Below are 16,910 nucleotides of genomic sequence, written 5' to 3' on the forward strand. Positions count from 1 at the left end.
ACATCATTCTGGGTCCATTTGTGTGAAAACAAGGTCCAATCAGGCTGAAACGTTACAAGAAGGTAGAATCTATTGAGTTGTAAGTGATCTGAACGTTTCATGATAATCGCACATTCCTATAGGGGGTCAAACCATGTCCCAAAGGTCACCGGATCTGGTGTCAATTTAAAGAAAAAGTCCAGTTACATCTTTGTGGGCTTATAACTTGGCTTCTGAATGTCCTAGAGAGATCAGGTTTGTTTTAGTAGACTCCAATCAACAGCCCCTACAACCACAAAAAGGAATGGAGTCATTAGCACTTATGGTTTTTAAATGGCACCCAGAATTATGTTGCATGAAGCACAATTTCACATCATTCTGGGTTCATTTGTGTGAAAACAAGGTCCAATCAAGCTGAAACGTTACAGGAAGGTAGAATCTATTGAGTTGTAAGTGATCTGAACGTTCCATGATGATAGTACTTTCCTAAGGGGATCAAACATGTCCCAAAGGTCACCGGATCTGGTGTCAATTTAAAGAAGTAGTCCATTTACACATTTGTGGGCTTATAACTTGGCTTCTGAATGTCCTAGAGAGATCAGGTTTGTTTTAATGTACTCCAATCAACAGCCCCTACAACCACAAAAAGGAATGGAGTCATTAGCACTTATGGTTTGTAAATGGCACCCAGAATTATGTTGCATGAAGCACAATTTCACATCATTCTGGGTCCATTTGTGTGAAAACAAGGTCCAATCAGGCTGAAACGTTACAGGAAGGTAGAATCTATTGACTTGTAAGTTATCTGAACATTTCATGATGATAGCACTTTCCTAAGGGGGTCAAACCATGTCCCAAATGTCACCGGATCTGGTGTAAATTTAAAGAAGTAGTCCAGTTACACATTTGTGGGCTTATAACTTGGCTTCTGAATGTCCTAGAGAGATCAGGTTTTTTTTAATGTACTCCAATCAACAGCCCCTACAACCACAAAAGGGAATTGAGTCATTAGCACTTATGGTTTGTAAATGGCACCTAGAATTATGTTGCACGAAGCACAATTTCACATCATTCTGGGTCCATTTGTGTGAAAACTAGGTCCAATCAGGCTTAAACGTTACAAGAAGGTAGAATCTATTGAGTTGTAAGTGATCTGAACGTTTCATGATGATCGCACATTCCTATTGGGGGTCAAACAATGTTCCAAAGGTCACCGGGCCTGGTGTCACTTTAAAGAAGTAGTCCAGTTACACCTTTGTGGGCTTATAACTTGGCTTCTGAATATCCTAGAGAGGTCAGGTTTGTTTTAGAGTACCCCAATTAACAGCCCCCATTACCACTAAAAGGAATGGAGTCATTAGCACGTATGGTTTGTAAATGGCACCCAGAATTATGTTGCACGAAGCACAATTTCACATCATTCTGGGTTCATTTGTGTGAAAACAAGGTCCAATCAGACTGAAACGTTACAGGAAGGTAGAATCTATTGAGTTGTAAGTTATCTGAACGTTTCATGATGATAGCACTTTCCTAAGGGGGTCAAACCATGTCCCAAAGGTCACCGGATCTGGTGTCAATTTAAAGTAGTCCAGTTACACATTTGTGGGCTTATAACTTGGCTTCTGAATGTCCTAGAGAGATCAGGTTTGTTTTAGCATACTCCAATCAACAGCCCCTACAACCACAAAAAGGAATGGAGTCATTAGCACTTATGGTTTGTAAATGGCACCCAGAATTATGTTGCACGAAGCACAATTTCACATCATTCTGGGTCCATTTGTGTGAAAACAAGGTCCAATCAGGCTGAAACGTTACAAGAAGGTAGAATCTATTGAGTTGTAAGTGATCTGAACGTTTCAGGATGATCGCACATTCATATTGGGGTCAAACCATGTTCCAAAGGTCACTGGATCTGGTGTCAATTTAAAGAAGTAGTCCAGTTACACCTTTGTGGGCTTATAACTTGGCTTCTGAATATCCTAGAGAGGTCAGGTTTGTTTTAGAGTACTCCAATTAACAGCCCCCATTACCACTAAAAGGAATGGAGTCATTAGCACATATGGTTTGTAAATGGCACCCAGAATTATGTTGCACGAAGCACAATTTCACATCATTCTGGGTTCATTTGTGTGAAAACAAGGTCCAATCAGGCAGAAATGTTACAGGAAGGTAGAATCTATTGAGTTGTAAGTGATCTGAACGTTTCATGATGATAGCACTTTCCTAAAGGGGTCAAACCATGTCCCAAAGGTCACCGGATCTGGTGTCAATTTAAAGAAGTAGTCCAGTTACACCTTTGTGGGCTTATAACTTGGCTTCTGAATATCCTAGAGAGGTCAGGTTTGTTTTAGAGTACTCCAATTAACAGCCCCCATTACCACTAAAAGGAATGGAGTCATTAGCACATATGGTTTGTAAATGGCACCCAGAATTATGTTGCACGAAGCACAATTTCACATCATTCTGGGTCCATTTGTGTGAAAACAAGGTCCAATCAGGCTGAAACGTTACAAGAAGGTAGAATCTATTGAGTTGTAAGTGATCTGAACGTTTCATGATAATCGCACATTCCTATAGGGGGTCAAACCATGTCCCAAAGGTCACCGGATCTGGTGTCAATTTAAAGAAAAAGTCCAGTTACATCTTTGTGGGCTTGTAACTTGGCTTCTGAATGTCCTAGAGAGATCAGGTTTGCTTTAGTAGACTCCAATCAACAGCCCCTACAACCACAAAAAGGAATGGAGTCATTAGCACTTATGGTTTTTAAATGGCACCCAGAATTATGTTGCACGAAGCACAATTTCACATCATTCTGGGTTCATTTGTGTGAAAACAAGGTCCAATCAAGCTAAAACGTTACAGGAAGGTAGAATCTATTGAGTTGTAAGTGATCTGAACGTTCCATGATGATAGTACTTTCCTAAGGGGATCAAACCATGTCCCAAAGGTCACCGGATCTGGTGTCAATTTAAAGAAGTAGTCCATTTACACATTTGTGGGCTTATAACTTGGCTTCTGAATGTCCTAGAGAGATCAGGTTTGTTTTAATGTACTCCAATCAACAGCCCCTACAACCACAAAAAGGAATGGAGTCATTAGCACTTATGGTTTGTAAATGGCACCCAGAATTATGTTGCATGAAGCACAATTTCACATCATTCTGGGTCCATTTGTGTGAAAACAAGGTCCAATCAGGCTGAAACGTTACAGGAAGGTAGAATCTATTGACTTGTAAGTTATCTGAACATTTCATGATGATAGCACTTTCCTAAGGGGGTCAAACCATGTCCCAAATGTCACCGGATCTGGTGTAAATTTAAAGAAGTAGTCCAGTTACACATTTGTGGGCTTATAACTTGGCTTCTGAATGTCCTAGAGAGATCAGGTTTTTTTAATGTACTCCAATCAACAGCCCCTACAACCACAAAAGGGAATTGAGTCATTAGCACTTATGGTTTGTAAATGGCACCCAGAATTATGTTGCACGAAGCACAATTTCACATCATTCTGGGTCCATTTGTGTGAAAACAAGGTCCAATCAGGCTTAAACGTTACAAGAAGGTAGAATCTATTGAGTTGTAAGTGATCTGAACGTTTCAAGATGATCGCACATTCCTACTGGGGGTCAAACAATGTTCCAAAGGTCACCGGGCCTGGTGTCACTTTAAAGAAGTAGTCCAGTTACACCTTTGTGGGCTTATAACTTGGCTTCTGAATATCCTAGAGAGGTCAGGTTTGTTTTAGAGTACTCCAATTAACAGCCCCCATTACCACTAAAAGGAATGGAGTCATTAGCACGTATGGTTTGTAAATGGCACCCAGAATTATGTTGCACGAAGCACAATTTCACATCATTCTGGGTTCATTTGTGTGAAAACAAGGTCCAATCAGACTGAAACGTTACAGGAAGGTAGAATCTATTGAGTTGTAAGTTATCTGAACGTTTCATGATGATAGCACTTTCCTAAGGGGGTCAAACCCTGTCCCAAAGGTCACCGGATCTGGTGTCAATTTAAAGAAGTAGTCCAGTTACACATTTGTGGGCTTATAACTTGGCTTCTGAATGTCCTAGAGAGATCAGGTTTGTTTTAATGTACTCCAATCAACAGCCCCTACAACCACAAAAAAGGAATGGAGTCATTAGCACTTATGGTTTTTAAATGGCACCCAGAATTTTGTTGCACGAAGCACAATTTCACATCATTCTGGGTCCATTTGTGTGAAAACAAGGTCCAATCAGGCTGAAACATTACAAGAAGGTAGAATCTATTGAGTTGTAAGTGATCTGAACGTTTCAAGATGATCGCACTTTCCTAAGGGGGTCAAACTATGTCCAAAAGGTCACCGGATCTGGTGTCAATTTAAAGAAGTAGTCCAGTTACATATTTGTGGGCTTATAACTTGGCTTCTGAATGTCCTAGAGAGATCAGGTTTGTTTTAATGTACTCCAACCAACAGCCCCTACAACCACAAAAAGGAATGGAGTCATTAGCACTTATGGTTTTTAAATGGCACCCAGAATTATGTTGCACGAAGCACAATTTCACATCATTCTGTGTTCATTTGTGTGAAAACAAGGTCCAATCAGGCTGAAACGTTACAAGAAGGCAGAATCTATTGAGTTGTAAGTGATCTGAACGTTTCATGATGATCGCACATTCCTATAGGGGGTCAAACCATGTCCCAAAGGTCACCGGGCCTGGTGTCACTTTAAAGAAGTAGTCCAATTACACCTTTGAGGGCTTATAACTTGGTTTCTGAATGTCCTAGAGAGATCAGGTTTGTTTTAGTGTACTCCAATCAACAGCCCCTACAACCTCAAAAAGGAATGGAGTCATTAGCACTTATGGTTTTTAAATGGCACCCAGAATTAAGTTGCACGAAGCACAATTTCACATCATTCTGGGTCGATTTGTGTGAAAACAAGGTCCAATCAGGCTGAAACGTTACAAGAAGGTAGAATCTATTGAGTTGTAAGTGATCTGAACGTTTCATGATGATCGCACATTCCTATTGGGGGTCAAACCATGTCCCAAAGGTCACCGGGCCTGGTGTCACTTTAAAGAATTAGTCCAGTTACACCTTTGTGGGCTTATAACTTGGCTTCTGAATATCCTAGAGAGGTCAGGTTTGTTTTAGAGTACTCCAATTAGCAGCCCCCATTACCACTAAAAGGAATGGAGTCATTAGCACTTATGGTTTTTAAATGGCACCCAGAATTATGTTGCATGAAGCACAATTTCACATCATTCTGGGTCCATTTGTGTGAAAACAAGGTCCAATCAGGCTGAAACGTTACAAGAAGTTAGAATCTATTGAGTTGTAAGTGATCTGAACGTTTCAAGATGATCGCACTTTCCTAAGGGGGTCAAACCATGTCCCAAAGGTCACCGGATCTGGTGTCAATTTAAATAAGTAGTCCAGTTACACATTTGTGGGCTTATAACTTGGCTTCTGAATGCCCTAGAGAGATCAGGTTTGTTTTAATGTACTCCAACCAACAACCACTACAACGACAAAAAAGAATGGAGTCATTAGCACTTATGGTTTGTAAATGGCACCCAGAATTATGTTGCACGAAGCACAATTTCACATCATTCTGGGTCCATTTGTGTGAAAACAAGGTCCAGTCAGGCTGAAACGTTACAAGAAGGTAGAATCTATTGAGTTGTAAGTTATCTGAACGTTTCAAGATGATCGCACTTTCCTAAGGGGGTCAAACCATGTCCCAAAGGTCACCGGATCTGGTGTCAATTTAAAGAAGTAGTCCAGTTACACCTTTGTGGGCTTATAACTTGGCTTCTGAATGTCCTAGAGAGATCAGGTTTGTTTTAGTATACTTCAATCAACAGCCCCTACAGCCACAAAAAGGAATGGAGTCATTAGCACTTATGGTTTTTAAATGGCACCCAGAATTATGTTGCACGAAGCACAATTTCACATCATTCTGGGTTCATTTGTGTGAAAACAAGGTCCAATCAGGCTGAAACGTTACAAGAAGGTAGAATATATTGAGTTGTAAGTGATCTGAACGTTTCATGATGATAGCACTTTCCTAAGGGGGTCAAACCCTGTCCCAAAGGTCACCGGATCTGGTGTCAATTTAAAGAAGTAGTCCAGTTACACATTTGTGGGCTTATAACTGGCTTCTGAATGTCCTAGAGAGATCAGGTTTGTTTTAGTATACTTCAATCAACAGCCCCTACAGCCACAAAAAGGAATGGAGTCATTAGCACTTATGGTTTTTAAATGGCACCCAGAATTATGTTGCACGAAGCACAATTTCACATCATTCTGGGTTCATTTGTGTGAAAACAAGGTCCAATCAGGCTGAAACGTTACAAGAAGGTAGAATATATTGAGTTGTAAGTGATCTGAACGTTTCATGATGATAGCACTTTCCTAAGGGGGTCAAACCCTGTCCCAAAGGTCACCGGGCCTGGTGTCACTTTAAAGAAGTAGTCCAATTACACCTTTGAGGGCTTATAACTTGGTTTCTGAATGTCCTAGAGAGATCAGGTTTGTTTTAAAGTACTCCAACCAACAGCCCCTACAACCACAAAAAGGAATGGAGTCATTAGCACTTATGGTTTGTAAATGGCACCCAGAATTATGTTGCACGAAGCACAATTTCACATCATTCTGGGTCCATTTGTGTGAAAACAAGGTCCAATCAGGCTGAAACGTTACAAGAAGGTAGAATCTATTGAGTTGTAAGTGATCTGAACGTTTCATGATGATCGCACATTCCTATTGGGGGTCAAACCATGTCCCAAAGGTCACCGGGCCTGGTGTCACATTAAAAAAGTAGTCCAATTACACCTTTGAGGGCTTATAACTTGGTTTCTGAATGTCCTAGAGAGATCAGGTTTGTTTTAGTGTACTCCAATCAACAACCCCTACAACCTCAAAAAGGAATGGAGTCATTAGCACTTATGGTTTTTAAATGGCACCCAGAATTATGTTGCATGAAGCACAATTTCACATCATTCTGGGTCCATTTGTGTGAAAACAAGGTCCAATCAGGCTGAAACGTTACAAGAAGGTAGAATCTATTGAGTTGTAAGTGATCTGAACGTTTCAAGATGATCGCACTTTCCTAAGGGGGTCAAATCATGTCCCAAAGGTCACCGGATCTGGTGTCAATTTAAAGAAGTAGTCCAGTTACACATTTGTGGGCTTATAACTTGGCTTCTGAATGTCCTAGAGAGATCAGGGTTGTTTTAGTATACTCCAATCAACAGCCCCTACAACCACAAAAAGGAATGGAGTCATTAGCACTTATGGTTTTTAAATGGAACCCAGAATTATGTTGCACGAAGCACAATTTTACATCATTCTGTGTTCATTTGTGAGAAAACAAGGTCCAATCAGGCTGAAAAGTTACAAGAAGGTAGAATCTATTGAGTTGTAAGTGATCTGAACGTTTCATGATGATCGTACATTCCTATAGGGGGTCAAACCATGTTCCAAAGGTCCCGGGCCTGGTTTCACTTTAAAGAAGTAGTCCAATTACACATTTGAGGGCTTATAACTTGGTTTCTGAATGTCCTAGAGAGATCAGGTTTGTTTTAGTGTACTCCAATCAACAGCCCCTACAACCTCAAAAAGGAATGGAGTCATTAGCACTTATGGTTTTTAAATAGCACCCAGAATTATGTTGCACGAAGCACAATTTCACATCATTCTGGGTCAATTTGTGTGAAAACAAGGTCCAATCAGGCTGAAACGTTACAAGAAGGTAGAATCTATTGAGTTGTAAGTGATCTGAACGTTTCATGATGATCGCACATTCCTATTGGGGGTCAAACCATGTCCCAAAGGTCACCGGGCCTGGTGTCACTTTAAAGAAGTAGTCCAGTTACACCTTTGTGGGCTTATAACTTGGCTTCTGAATATCCTAGAGAGGTCAGGTTTGATTTAGAGTACTCCAATTAGCAGCCCCCATTACCACTAAAAGGAATGGAGTCATTAGCACTTATGGTTTTTAAATGGCACCCAGAATTATGTTGCATGAAGCACAATTTCACATCATTCTGGGTCCATTTGTGTGAAAACAAGGTCCAATCAGGCTGAAACGTTACAAGAAGGTAGAATCTATTGAGTTGTAAGTGATCTGAACGTTTCAAGATGATCGCACTTTCCTAAGGGGGTCAAACCATGTCCCAAAGGTCACCGGATCTGGTGTCAATTTAAAGAAGTAGTCCAGTTACACATTTGTGGGCTTATAACTTGGCTTCTGAATGTCCTAGAGAGATCAGGTTTGTTTTAGTATACTCCAATCAACAGCCCCTACAACCACAAAAAGCAATGGAGTCATTAGCACTTATGGTTTTTAAATGGAACCCAGAATTATGTTGCACGAAGCACAATTTCACATCATTCTGTGTTCATTTGTGAGAAAACAAGGTCCAATCAGGCTGAAAAGTTACAAGAAGGTAGAATCTATTGAGTTGTAAGTGATCTGAACGTTTCATGATGATCGCACATTCCTATAGGGGGTCAATCCATGTCCCAAAGGTCACCGGGCCTGGTCTCATTTTAAAGAAGTAGTCCAATTACACCTTTGAGGGCTTATAACTTGGTTTCTGAATGTCCTAGAGAGATCAGGTTTGTTTTAGTGTACTCCAATCAACAGCCCATACAACCTCAAAAAGGAATGGAGTCATTAGCACTCATGGTTTTTAAATGGCACCCAGAATTGTGTAGCACGAAGCACAATTTCACATCATTCTGGGTTCATTTGTGTGAAAACAAGGTCCAATCAGGCTGAAACATTACAGGAAGGTAGAATATATTGAGTTGTAAGTGATCTGAACGTTTCATGATGATAGCACTTTCCTAAGGGGGTCAAACCATGTCCCAAAGGTCACTGGGCCTGGTGTCACTTTAAAGAAGTAGTCCAGTTACACATTTGTGGGCTTATAACTTGGCTTCTGAATGCCCTAGAGAGATCAGGTTTGTTTTAATGTACTCCAACCAACAACCCCTACAACCACAAAAAAGAATGGAGTCATTAGCACTTATGGTTTGTAAATGGCACCCAGAATTATGTTGCACGAAGCACAATTTCACGTCATTCTGGGTCCATTTGTGTGAAAACAAGGTCCAATCAGGCTGAAACGTTACAAGAAGGTAGAATCTATTAAGTTGTAAGTGATCTGAACGTTTCATGATGATCGCACATTCCTATAGGGGGTCAAACCATGTCCCAAAGGTCACCGGGCCTGGTGTCTCTTTAAAGAAGTAGTCTAGTTACACCTTTTAGGGCTTATAACTTGGTTTCTGAATGTTCTAGAGAGATCAGGTTTGTTTTAGTGTACTCCAATCAACAGCCCCTACAACCACAAAAAGGAATGGAGTCATTAGCACTTATGGTTTTTAAATGGCACCCAGAATTAAATTGCACGAAGCACAATTTCACATCATTCTGGGTCCATTTGTGTGAAAACAAGGTCCAATCAGGCTGAAACGTTACAAGAAGGTAGAATCTATTGAGTTGTAAGTGATCTGAACGTTTCATGATGATCGCACATTCCTATTGGGGGTCAAACCATGTCCCAAAGGTCACCGGGCCTGGTGTCACTTTAAAGAAGTAGTCCAGTTTTACCTTTGTGGGCTTATAACTCTGCATCTGAATATCCTAGAGAGGTCAGGTTTGTTTTAGAGTACTCCAATTAGCAGCCCCCATTACCACTAAAAGGAATGGAGTCATTAGCACTTATGGTTTTTAAATGACACCCAGAAATATGTTGCATGAAGCACAATTTCACATCATTCTGGGTCCATTTGTGTGAAAACAAGGTCCAATCAGGCTGAAACGTTACAAGACGGTAGAATCTATTGAGTTGTAAGTTATCTGAACGTTTCAAGATGATTGCACTTTCCTAAGGGGGTCAAACAATGTCCCAAAGGTCACCGGATCTGGTGTCAATTTAAAGAAGTAGTCCAATTACACCTTTGAGGGCTTATAACTTGGTTTCTGAATGTCCTAGAGAGATCAGGTTTTTTTAGTGTACTCCAATCAACAACCCCTACAACCTCAAAAAGGAATGGAGTCATTAGCACTTATGGTTTTTAAATGGCACCCAGAATTAAGTTGCACGAAGCACAATTTCACATCATTCTGGGTCAATTTGTGTGAAAACAAGGTCCAATCAGGCTGAAACGTTACAAGAAGGTAGAATCTATTGAGTTGTAAGTCATCTGAACGTTTCATGACGATCGCACATTCCTATAGGGGGTCAAACCATGTCCCAAAGGTCACCGGGCCTGGTGTCACTTTAAAGAAGTAGTCCAGTTACACCTTTGTGGGTTTATAACTTGGTTTCTGAATATCCTAGAGAGGTCAGGTTTGTTTTAGAGTACTCCAATTAGCAGCCCCCATTACCACTAAAAGGAATGGAGTCATTAGCACTTATGGTTTTTAAATGGCACCCAGAATTATGTTGCATGAAGCACAATTTCACATCATTCTGGGTCCATTTCTGTGAAAACAAGGTCCAATCAGGCTGAAACGTTACAAGAAGGTTGAATCTATTGAGTTGTAAGTTATCTGAACGTTTCAAGATTATCGCACTTTCCTAAGGGGGTCAAACCATGTCCCAAAGGTCACCGGATCTGGTGTCAATTTAAAGAAGTAGTCCAGTTACACATTTGTGGGCTTATAACTTGGCTTCTGAATGTCCTAGAGAGATCAGGTTTGTTTTAGCATACTCCAATCAACAGCCCCTACAACCACAAAAAGGAATGGAGTCATTAGCACTTATGGTTTGTAAATGGCACCCAGAATTATGTTGCACGAAGCACAATTTCACATCATTCTGGGTCCATTTGTGTGAAAACAAGGTCCAATCAGGCTGAAACGTTACAAGAAGGTAGAATCTATTGAGTTGTAAGTGATCTGAACGTTTCAGGATGATCGCACATTCATATTGGGGTCAAACCATGTTCCAAAGGTCACTGGATCTGGTGTCAATTTAAAGAAGTAGTCCAGTTACACCTTTGTGGGCTTATAACTTGGCTTCTGAATATCCTAGAGAGGTCAGGTTTGTTTTAGAGTACTCCAGTTAACAGCCCCCATTACCACTAAAAGGAATGGAGTCATTAGCACATATGGTTTGTAAATGGCACCCAGAATTATGTTGCACGAAGCACAATTTCACATCATTCTGGGTTCATTTGTGTGAAAACAAGGTCCAATCAGGCAGAAATGTTACAGGAAGGTAGAATCTATTGAGTTGTAAGTGATCTGAACGTTTCATGATGATAGCACTTTCCTAAAGGGGTCAAACCATGTCCCAAAGGTCACCGGATCTGGTGTCAATTTAAAGAAGTAGTCCAGTTACACCTTTGTGGGCTTATAACTTGGCTTCTGAATATCCTAGAGAGGTCAGGTTTGTTTTAGAGTACTCCAATTAACAGCCCCCATTACCACTAAAAGGAATGGAGTCATTAGCACATATGGTTTGTAAATGGCACCCAGAATTATGTTGCACGAAGCACAATTTCACATCATTCTGGGTCCATTTGTGTGAAAACAAGGTCCAATCAGGCTGAAACGTTACAAGAAGGTAGAATCTATTGAGTTGTAAGTGATCTGAACGTTTCATGATAATCGCACATTCCTATAGGGGGTCAAACCATGTCCCAAAGGTCACCGGATCTGGTGTCAATTTAAAGAAAAAGTCCAGTTACATCTTTGTGGGCTTGTAACTTGGCTTCTGAATTTCCTAGAGAGATCAGGTTTGCTTTAGTAGACTCCAATCAACAGCCCCTACAACCACAAAAAGGAATGGAGTCATTAGCACTTATGGTTTTTAAATGGCACCCAGAATTATGTTGCACGAAGCACAATTTCACATCATTCTGGGTTCATTTGTGTGAAAACAAGGTCCAATCAAGCTAAAACGTTACAGGAAGGTAGAATCTATTGAGTTGTAAGTGATCTGAACGTTCCATGATGATAGTACTTTCCTAAGGGGATCAAACCATGTCCCAAAGGTCACCGGATCTGGTGTCAATTTAAAGAAGTAGTCCATTTACAGATTTGTGGGCTTATAACTTGGCTTCTGAATGTCCTAGAGAGATCAGGTTTGTTTTAATGTACTCCAATCAACAGCCCCTACAACCACAAAAAGGAATGGAGTCATTAGCACTTATGGTTTGTAAATGGCACCCAGAATTATGTTGCATGAAGCACAATTTCACATCATTCTGGGTCCATTTGTGTGAAAACAAGGTCCAATCAGGCTGAAACGTTACAGGAAGGTAGAATCTATTGACTTGTAAGTTATCTGAACATTTCATGATGATAGCACTTTCCTAAGGGGGTCAAACCATGTCCCAAATGTCACCGGATCTGGTGTAAATTTAAAGAAGTAGTCCAGTTACACATTTGTGGGCTTATAACTTGGCTTCTGAATGTCCTAGAGAGATCAGGTTTTTTTAATGTACTCCAATCAACAGCCCCTACAACCACAAAAGGGAATTGAGTCATTAGCACTTATGGTTTGTAAATGGCACCCAGAATTATGTTGCACGAAGCACAATTTCACATCATTCTGGGTCCATTTGTGTGAAAACAAGGTCCAATCAGGCTTAAACGTTACAAGAAGGTAGAATCTATTGAGTTGTAAGTGATCTGAACGTTTCATGATGATCGCACATTCCTACTGGGGGTCAAACAATGTTCCAAAGGTCACCGGGCCTGGTGTCACTTTAAAGAAGTAGTCCAGTTACACCTTTGTGGGCTTATAACTTGGCTTCTGAATATCCTAGAGAGGTCAGGTTTGTTTTAGAGTACTCCAATTAACAGCCCCCATTACCACTAAAAGGAATGGAGTCATTAGCACGTATGGTTTGTAAATGGCACCCAGAATTATGTTGCACGAAGCACAATTTCACATCATTCTGGGTTCATTTGTGTGAAAACAAGGTCCAATCAGACTGAAACTTTACAGGAAGGTAGAATCTATTGAGTTGTAAGTTATCTGAACGTTTCATGATGATAGCACTTTCCTAAGGGGGTCAAACCCTGTCCCAAAGGTCACCGGATCTGGTGTCAATTTAAAGAAGTAGTCCAGTTACACATTTGTGGGCTTATAACTTGGCTTCTGAATGTCCTAGAGAGATCAGGTTTGTTTTAATGTACTCCAATCAACAGCCCCAACAACCACAAAAAAGGAATGGAGTCATTAGCACTTATGGTTTTTAAATGGCACCCAGAATTTTGTTGCACGAAGCACAATTTCACATCATTCTGGGTCCATTTGTGTGAAAACAAGGTCCAATCAGGCTGAAACATTACAAGAAGGTAGAATCTATTGAGTTGTAAGTGATCTGAACGTTTCAAGATGATCGCACTTTCCTAAGGGGGTCAAACTATGTCCAAAAGGTCACCGGATCTGGTGTCAATTTAAAGAAGTAGTCCAGTTACATATTTGTGGGCTTATAACTTGGCTTCTGAATGTCCTAGAGAGATCAGGTTTGTTTTAATGTACTCCAACAAACAGCCCCTACAACCACAAAAAGGAATGGAGTCATTAGCACTTATGGTTTTTAAATGGCACCCAGAATTATGTTGCACGAAGCACAATTTCACATCATTCTGTGTTCATTTGTGTGAAAACAAGGTCCAATCAGGCTGAAACGTTACAAGAAGGTAGAATCTATTGAGTTGTAAGTGATCTGAACGTTTCATGATGATCGCACATTCCTATAGGGGGTCAAACCATGTCCCAAAGGTCACCGGGCCTGGTGTCACTTTAAAGAAGTAGTCCAATTACACCTTTGAGGGCTTATAACTTGGTTTCTGAATGTCCTAGAGAGATCAGGTTTGTTTTAGTGTACTCCAATCAACAGCCCCTACAACCTCAAAAAGGAATGGAGTCATTAGCACTTATGGTTTTTAAATGGCACCCAGAATTAAGTTGCACGAAGCACAATTTCACATCATTCTGGGTCGATTTGTGTGAAAACAAGGTCCAATCAGGCTGAAACGTTACAAGAAGGTAGAATCTATTGAGTTGTAAGTGATCTGAACGTTTCATGATGATCGCACATTCCTATTGGGGGTCAAACCATGTCCCAAAGGTCACCGGGCCTGGTGTCACTTTAAAGAATTAGTCCAGTTACACCTTTGTGGGCTTATAACTTGGCTTCTGAATATCCTAGAGAGGTCAGGTTTGTTTTAGAGTACTCCAATTAGCAGCCCCCATTACCACTAAAAGGAATGGAGTCATTAGCACTTATGGTTTTTAAATGGCACCCAGAATTATGTTGCATGAAGCACAATTTCACATCATTCTGGGTCCATTTGTGTGAAAACAAGGTCCAATCAGGCTGAAACGTTACAAGAAGTTAGAATCTATTGAGTTGTAAGTGATCTGAACGTTTCAAGATGATCGCACTTTCCTAAGGGGGTCAAACCATGTCCCAAAGGTCACCGGATCTGGTGTCAATTTAAATAAGTAGTCCAGTTACACATTTGTGGGCTTATAACTTGGCTTCTGAATGCCCTAGAGAGATCAGGTTTGTTTTAATGTACTCCAACCAACAACCACTACAACGACAAAAAAGAATGGAGTCATTAGCACTTATGGTTTGTAAATGGCACCCAGAATTATGTTGCACGAAGCACAATTTCACATCATTCTGGGTCCATTTGTGTGAAAACAAGGTCCAGTCAGGCTGAAACGTTACAAGAAGGTAGAATCTATTGAGTTGTAAGTTATCTGAACGTTTCAAGATGATCGCACTTTCCTAAGGGGGTCAAACCATGTCCCAAAGGTCACCGGATCTGGTGTCAATTTAAAGAAGTAGTCCAGTTACACCTTTGTGGGCTTATAACTTGGCTTCTGAATGTCCTAGAGAGATCAGGTTTGTTTTAGTATACTTCAATCAACAGCCCCTACAGCCACAAAAAGGAATGGAGTCATTAGCACTTATGGTTTTTAAATGGCACCCAGAATTATGTTGCACGAAGCACAATTTCACATCATTCTGGGTTCATTTGTGTGAAAACAAGGTCCAATCAGGCTGAAACGTTACAAGAAGGTAGAATATATTGAGTTGTAAGTGATCTGAACGTTTCATGATGATCACACATTCCTATTGGGGGTCAAACCATGTCCCAAAGGTCACCGGGCCTGGTGTCACTTTAAAGAAGTAGTCCAATTACACCTTTGAGGGCTTATAACTTGGTTTCTGAATGTCCTAGAGAGATCAGGTTTGTTTTAAAGTACTCCAACCAACAGCCCCTACAACCACAAAAAGGAATGGAGTCATTAGCACTTATGGTTTGTAAATGGCACCCAGAATTATGTTGCACGAAGCACAATTTCACATCATTCTGGGTCCATTTGTGTGAAAACAAGGTCCAATCAGGCTGAAACGTTACAAGAAGGTAGAATCTATTGAGTTGTAAGTGATCTGAACGTTTCATGATGATCGCACATTCCTATTGGGGGTCAAACCATGTCCCAAAGGTCACCGGGCCTGGTGTCACATTAAAAAAGTAGTCCAATTACACCTTTGAGGGCTTATAACTTGGTTTCTGAATGTCCTAGAGAGATCAGGTTTGTTTTAGTGTACTCCAATCAACAACCCCTACAACCTCAAAAAGGAATGGAGTCATTAGCACTTATGGTTTTTAAATGGCACCCAGAATTATGTTGCATGAAGCACAATTTCACATCATTCTGGGTCCATTTGTGTGAAAACAAGGTCCAATCAGGCTGAAACGTTACAAGAAGGTAGAATCTATTGAGTTGTAAGTGATCTGAACGTTTCAAGATGATCGCACTTTCCTAAGGGGGTCAAATCATGTCCCAAAGGTCACCGGATCTGGTGTCAATTTAAAGAAGTAGTCCAGTTACACATTTGTGGGCTTATAACTTGGCTTCTGAATGTCCTAGAGAGATCAGTGTTGTTTTAGTATACTCCAATCAACAGCCCCTACAACCACAAAAAGGAATGGAGTCATTAGCACTTATGGTTTTTAAATGGAACCCAGAATTATGTTGCACGAAGCACAATTTTACATCATTCTGTGTTCATTTGTGAGAAAACAAGGTCCAATCAGGCTGAAAAGTTACAAGAAGGTAGAATCTATTGAGTTGTAAGTGATCTGAACGTTTCATGATGATCGTACATTCCTATAGGGGGTCAAACCATGTTCCAAAGGTCCCGGGCCTGGTTTCACTTTAAAGAAGTAGTCCAATTACACATTTGAGGGCTTATAACTTGGTTTCTGAATGTCCTAGAGAGATCAGGTTTGTTTTAGTGTACTCCAATCAACAGCCCCTACAACCTCAAAAAGGAATGGAGTCATTAGCACTTATGGTTTTTAAATAGCACCCAGAATTATGTTGCACGAAGCACAATTTCACATCATTCTGGGTCAATTTGTGTGAAAACAAGGTCCAATCAGGCTGAAACGTTACAAGAAGGTAGAATCTATTGAGTTGTAAGTGATCTGAACGTTTCATGATGATCGCACATTCCTATTGGGGGTCAAACCATGTCCCAAAGGTCACCGGGCCTGGTGTCACTTTAAAGAAGTAGTCCAGTTACACCTTTGTGGGCTTATAACTTGGCTTCTGAATATCCTAGAGAGGTCAGGTTTGATTTAGAGTACTCCAATTAGCAGCCCCCATTACCACTAAAAGGAATGGAGTCATTAGCACTTATGGTTTTTAAATGGCACCCAGAATTATGTTGCATGAAGCACAATTTCACATCATTCTGGGTCCATTTGTGTGAAAACAAGGTCCAATCAGGCTGAAACGTTACAAGAAGGTAGAATCTATTGAGTTGTAAGTGATCTGAACGTTTCAAGATGATCGCACTTTCCTAAGGGGGTCAAACCATGTCCCAAAGGTCACCGGATCTGGTGTCAATTTAAAGAAGTAGTCCAGTTACACATTTGT

The sequence above is a fragment of the Nothobranchius furzeri genome, chromosome 8, assembly GCF_043380555.1.
Source record: "Nothobranchius furzeri strain GRZ-AD chromosome 8, NfurGRZ-RIMD1, whole genome shotgun sequence".
Lineage (NCBI taxonomy): Eukaryota > Metazoa > Chordata > Actinopteri > Cyprinodontiformes > Nothobranchiidae > Nothobranchius > Nothobranchius furzeri.